This window comes from Triturus cristatus, chromosome 7, assembly GCF_964204655.1.
Source record: "Triturus cristatus chromosome 7, aTriCri1.1, whole genome shotgun sequence".
Lineage (NCBI taxonomy): Eukaryota > Metazoa > Chordata > Amphibia > Caudata > Salamandridae > Triturus > Triturus cristatus.
The window spans coordinates 1,464,368,182-1,464,374,545 of NC_140590.1; the positions used below are offsets into that span (position 1 = coordinate 1,464,368,182).

Below are 6,364 nucleotides of genomic sequence, written 5' to 3' on the forward strand. Positions count from 1 at the left end.
CGGGGTTCGGAGAGTATATCCGGAACCTCATGCTTTGGTGGGCTGTGGATTTGTAAAAGTACCTGTAAAATGGGTGTCCACACTTTAATATCACGCATAGCATTATTTTTTCGGAACGCAACTCACCTGCCACTCCCACCCCCCAGAGCAACAGCCCAAAACGTTAGTGGGGGCTCGCACAGGCACCAGCCTGCAGTCCGTAGGGTTTGACCCTAGCCCCGGTTCACACCCCAAGTAAAACCCAGCTCAGGGATTTCGTGGAGGAAGCCCCGGCAGGGCTGGATTTAGGACGGTGCGACCGTGGTGCTAACTACTTGGGGGCGCCGGGTTTGGGAGTTCATTAGCCCTTTGAAGCACCGGAAGCAGCGCCGCTTACCGCGGCGATTACCAGGTCTCTCACATGTGGGTCAAGATAACTTGTGATTAATTTTCTTCCGGGAGAGAGATCAGCATTTTGTGGAGTGGAGGTTTCGACTGAGGGGAAGTTAGTGCAGAGTGTCGATGTCCCTGATAAGAACGTATGCCAAGTAGATTACAGAGTGCATTGATGTAAATAGGTCAGCAGGTACTGTTTTCAAAGGAGGCGCCCCTTGTTACGTGCAAGTTATAACTTAAGTCCGTATATGTGTTGTAAAGGCCACTAGGACCTCTTCCATCTTTGTGACGGGGAATGCTACCTCCCCTTTCATACAATACTATGTGTACATACCAGCATGGGAGGTAACTGGTGCTAAGAAAGCGCTTGCTGCCCGATCAGGGTCAAGCTCGCGCTATGCAAACTCCCGCCTCACAAAATTAACCTTTATACAACAGTAATCCATGTTCTATTATGTATGGTTAGCGGTGTGTATGCTGTCATAGGAGGAACGTTTATCGTTCACGGTTGAATATACGGACTTTAAGGCACGGTCACTTACTACGTGGCGTCTAACCATGTTTTTATGCACAGCAGGCATGATGCGCGCTTTTATTAATTCCACTGTGGGCTAGAGAGGCCGGGTCAGGGACCCCCTCCTTTCTGGGTCAGCACAGCATGTGCTGGGTCAAGGGGCACTGAAGCGAATTATGCGGTGTGTTCCACAGCTCCAGGTTTGAGTCCGCATCCGGGTGAGGGGGGGAATTTACGCATTTCCCACTCGTTCGGGAGTTGTCTACATTTGACGCTGTGTGGGAGGGGTCCCGCGGTTCGTGGTTAGCGTCTAGGCAGTAAGGGAAATGCCATCTTGGTTTGTACATTTGTTATGCATTAGATCAATGTGAAATAACTTTAGCCAGGCGGTCGAGGCCCATAGCTCTGCTTCCTGTCACGCCGGGGCACTCTTAGTAGTGCCCCTTTTGGCCTCCAGGCATGAGTTCCTCATGTGCACGTGACCGGCGGGAGTGAGGGGGGGCTACTACAGCTCGGCAGGTTTGAGTTGGACGCGCCTCGGGGACGCGGCCGGTGGCTGTGGTGACTGTCCCCGGGGCCGAGTATTGGGTTATCGCGGCCATGCGGTCCAAGGCGCTGGTTTCGGCTCAAGTCTCTCGGGAGCCGTAGGTTCGACCCCACCGCCGCCATTTGCGGGCATTTATTTAAAATGTAGGTCTATACGGTGCTCAGGCACAGTGCTCCGACTTCTTCCGGGGCGGGTTCGGCGGTGATTCAATTTCTCCCAGTGCGCGAATTGTACTTAAGACGGCGCTCAGGCTCAGCGCTCCTACTCAGTTCGGGTCGCGTTCGTGCGGTGTATACTCTCTCCCTGCGCCTGTACTTGTGCGGAATTTGGTGCTCATTTACTGCGCTCCAGTATCTTCGGGTCGTGTTCGCGCTGTGTCTCAAGGGCAAATCACTTATCTCCCCGCGGCAGATATTCATGTACAGACGGTGCTTATGTACAGCGCTCCAACACCTTCGGTTTGAGTCGTGCAGTGTCCCTGGGCAAATCACTTTAACCCAGTGCCCGAATATGCATGTAAGTATGGTGCTCTTGTACAGCGCTCCAACACCTTCGCATTCGCGCTGTGTCCCTGGGTAAATCACTCTATCTCCCCGGGCCCGCACTTGCCAGCACTAGGTGCACACCGCCAGCAGCCTGCTGCTTTCCATTATCGTTTTTTAAAAAAAAAAAAAAAAAAAAAAAAAAAAAAATAAAAAAAAAAAAAAGTTTTAACCTCTCGCTTCTCTCTTGGATCGTGCCAGGTGTCCGGCAGACCAGTGGGTCTCGCTCGGTACTGGACGGATATCTTAAGCGTTTCTTAATCTTTGCACATTTCACTCTAGCATTGGACACTACCATGCTAGGTGTAGCTACCCCCCTGCAGGGCATGCTGGGAGTGTAACGTCACTATGTTTAGCTAGTAGAGTGCTTTAATAAAGGCAGCACGGCGGGATTATGTATGGCGCAAGATAAGGGGCCGCCTAGTGTCAGCCCTGACAGAGTTTTATACGAGTTAAGCCTTGACGCGCTGAATTGTGAGGTCTTTTGACACAGCTGGGCCGGTGTTAGGGCAAGGAGATTGGGGCGGTCACGGTCCTTCATGCCCGGGTCTCAAAGGATGGGCGCAGTCACATGGGCAGAGCTCCTGGTTGATGCAGTTCTCGAACGTATTGCCAGTTGGGACGGCACGACGTAGTGGGAGACATACAATATTCGTACATCCTCCAGTCCTCTAGCCACTCATTTCTCATGCTTTCATTACCTCCCCCAGGTGCCGCACCACCAGATGTGCGGTACCCTTCCTCAAGGTTGGGGTCCCTTAGGGACAGAATTTGGCAAGCAACTAATTTTGTGACCTATAATCGGGTAGTTATGTTGCATGACCAGATCCAAATTGCCACCCGTTACTTTTATCCTTCATCGGATGTGCTTGTTCGCAGTAATGGCCGCCCCGCACGTGAGGTGCATTTACGGGGAATCGAGCGTGGCGCTTGCTGGCAACACGAGCAAAGGTATATGGCTTCGCGCTTTACCAGGAGCTATTGCTCAATGGTACGTCTTGTACCGGTGGTTGTACGGGCCACACAGGACAAGGGTTTGAGTTCCGCAAAAGCTGTCAAAGTGTCATAAATTGGCAAAATTTCTAACTCTTCTTTATAGTCTAAGTAACGCTGCAATAATCTCGGCGGGCCGGTGCCCGGCCCCGCGCGGGCCTGGGAGGCAGAGTGATTTGAGGAAACAATTGTAGCCGAGGTACTTTGCTGTATGTGTGGGAACGAGTGTCCGCCTCTAACTGCAAGGGAAAATGCCCTGGGTCTCACACAGAATCGGCTTTCATTCGGTTTAAGGAGATGAGTGTTGATAATGCGTAGGGATTGTTGGCCCAATTCTGAGCTTTAAGATGTGCTGCGATACTGGCACAATTGAGAGATGGAGTTTGTGTCTCTTGTGAGGAAAATTTTCCAGTTACAGTTGCAGCTTCATTAAAGGTGTGATTAAAATGGTATCTAAAAGGAATGTCGGCCATGCGGCTGATCACATACCACAGTCAGTCTGCCCTTTCAAACAGCGAACTTTTCGCACCAAGGGCCCTCCTGCTTCTGGTGCCTTGCGGCAGGGGTGCGATCCTCGAGGGGTTTTTGTTTCTCAAACTGATGCAAGTGCTGAGAATTTTTCGCCGTTGTCTTTTTTGGATTACGCTCGCGATAAAGTGTCACTCATAGGTGCATTCTCACGAATTACACTGACTTAGGGAACGGTCACACATAGCAGTCTAAACTTTGGATGCTCTGTTCACTGTGTTTTTGAACCAAGATCATCTGTGTAGGCTTGGCTGATGCGGCTATTGCATAGCACCCAATCTTTGCCTACTGGTCATACATCAGTATAATTGTTCTATCTGCAGCAGTCTGTGGGGAATGTCTGAGAAGTTTTGCAGAAATGGTGAGGGAGGTCAGGTTCGGGAACTGGTCCCCGGGACATGGTTTGGGCCATTAATCACGTTGATGGTTTCTTATTTACGGGCACATTACAGCCTTGGGTACAGTAGCCACACGTACCTCTGCTTTACTGCTATATTTAATAACGCACATACGGTAGGTGCATTATGTGGTGGGCAGTTGATAGGCGGGATGCATTAGTGTTAGAGCAAATGTTTGGTCTCACGTCCCCTTCCCCTCCACAGAGGTCCCAATTCTGTCTTAATGCCTTGCTCCAAGCTGAGTCACCAATTTCAGAATTCATCAGGTCAGACTTCCACAGTTGGCAAAGAGTAACTGAGCAGTACCTCAACCACTCTGCGCTGCAGGTCACGGTTCGTTGCTGAAGATAGATGATAGCTCTAGCTCACTGAAGGTACCACATACTGGTCCAGTGGCTACCGGGCTGACCACTGCCCATGATGTTTGTATTAATTGGGGGTTTCTGAAGACCTCGAATAGTCGCACTTACACACAGGTACTTGGCAGCGTTGGCACTGGGAATAGGTGAAGGAAGCTGGAGTGGTTCTTGACGGGTGCCCTGGCCTGACAGCTATTTTTTAATTATGCACTGCCTAAAGTAAGTGTGGTGTGATACAGTGGAATTTATTTCCGTTGTCGTGTGCTGCCCTGTTTGACCAATATTAGGCCACAGATGAGCATGTCCATTGAACAACAGTCCCACAGTGTCGAGGTCAGCACAGGATACGTCACGTGTTTGAGCAGCCACGACATGAGCCATGCTTCGCAGACGCCTCACACAAGCACACAATTTGATTAATTTCATTATAGGACCACTCAATGCAAATACAGTTAGGGGCACAGTCTGAGGGAGAGTTCTTTCCCATTATGGGGTTGACTTCTGGAGCCAGCGAGACAATTTGAACTATACCGGCAGTCAGCATCACAGGTCCCGCCGCCCTAACATGTTTCAGTAATGTGCATGGGTAGGTTGGACATGCGCCGTATCAGTGACGGATTTCGCTCCCACTGTAGTGTCATTTATAGTCTGGGAATGTCACCCACAGGGGCGCGGTCATTATGAAAATGTCATACATAGCAATATGAAACCTTGGCAGCTAGGGATGTAGGCGGCGGGCCCTCGTTTGGCCACTAAGTGTGCAAAGACTTACTTGCGATGGTGCAAGGGGCACTCAGCAGTGAGTTAGTTGAGTGTCATCACACCCCGATATAACGTCCGTGATAAAACGCAGGTTGTGGCCACACACGACCAGGCACTCTAGGGCAGCTGGGGCGGGAGTGTGCCAGTGCCAGGAGGGTGCGGGTTGCCTGGTTAGGGCGGCTGGTTTGGAGGGAACACTAATACGGAGCACATTTTGCATTCATAGAAGGCTGAATGGATACGTTTATGGCATGGTGCCAGTTGCTTTAGTCATGCGCATGTTTCTGGGCCGCGTCAGGAACATTCAGAATGCAATGCTGGTGGTTAGCCTGTTTCATGCTGTTCAGAAGTGTTTCAGCTCAGGCTTGGCCAAACATGGGTCATAGGCCGGTGGTCTGCGCTGGGATCGCCCGTAAGATAACCCACCGTGTTTGCATATTTATTATGCTAATAAACCTGCAGCAATATTTCTCCACTTACATTCAGTGTCATGTGTTTTATTATGAGTATGTACTGATGTATGCTATGATAACGGTTGCCGATATTGGCACTATTACATTTTTATCTATTTCAGAAATTTGCCAGCCTGTGGGTTCCACAGTTTAAAGGCTGAAATGTGCCATTCTTTCCCTCCGTGTGCACGAAACGCACAATTCAGCCCCACCGACCACTGTGGCAAGATTTGAAGAGTGCCCCAGCAGCTCCTGCGGCAAGTTTTGGGAAAGGGCACAGGCTCTTTCTAACCCCCAAATCTATAATTCGAAGTACCTCATCAAAGGAGATCTGTCAGCGTTCGATGAGCTAAGCATGGCAGATCCAAGGCAAGTCTCCGACAAGGCAGAGCTCTGATAGGTAGCAGGCTTCAGCCTATCCAGTGCTTGTGTCTCTCGAGGTCATTTGGTATGTAATTAATTGACAACAGGCCCTTCAATCCTGTTTGTGTGAGCTGAGCGCACGCAGCTTGGTTGGGCACAGTGAGACAATGGACTGCCTAGTAACGTAGCCTGCGGCAAATGTGTATAACTGCAAGTGCACCTGCTGCTCACGTGTAGCTGAGGTGTGCAGTGTGTGTACTGTGTTTGGGGCACCACGCTGTCAATCGAGTAGAGCGCAAAAGCTCTGGCATAATGTATTGGCCAGCCCCTCTGACGCTCTTTAAAAACCGCGATGACGGGTGCGCAGCAGGGGTCTCATCGGGGTTGCATCTGTCTCGAGTGCACCTCGGTCAATAACTGCGGCACTATAGGGCTGTGACTCAGCTGTCTCAAGCTGGACCTCGGGTGGGGCGGAGCAGTGACTCCCCTTAGTGAATTGAGGCCTGGTGGTCGTTGTGACTCATGTGAGCC

The 6,364-nt window shown here is 50.7% G+C and overlaps 1 non-coding gene across 1 annotated transcript; it reads right to left on the reverse strand.

Annotated features, from left to right (window-relative positions):
• Positions 1–574: 574 nt before the first annotated feature.
• On the reverse strand, positions 575–696 carry LOC146812199 (U6atac minor spliceosomal RNA). The gene has a single exon (XR_014967122.1). It is a non-coding gene; the product is annotated as a U6atac minor spliceosomal RNA (small nuclear RNA).
• Positions 697–6,364: the final 5,668 nt, after the last annotated feature.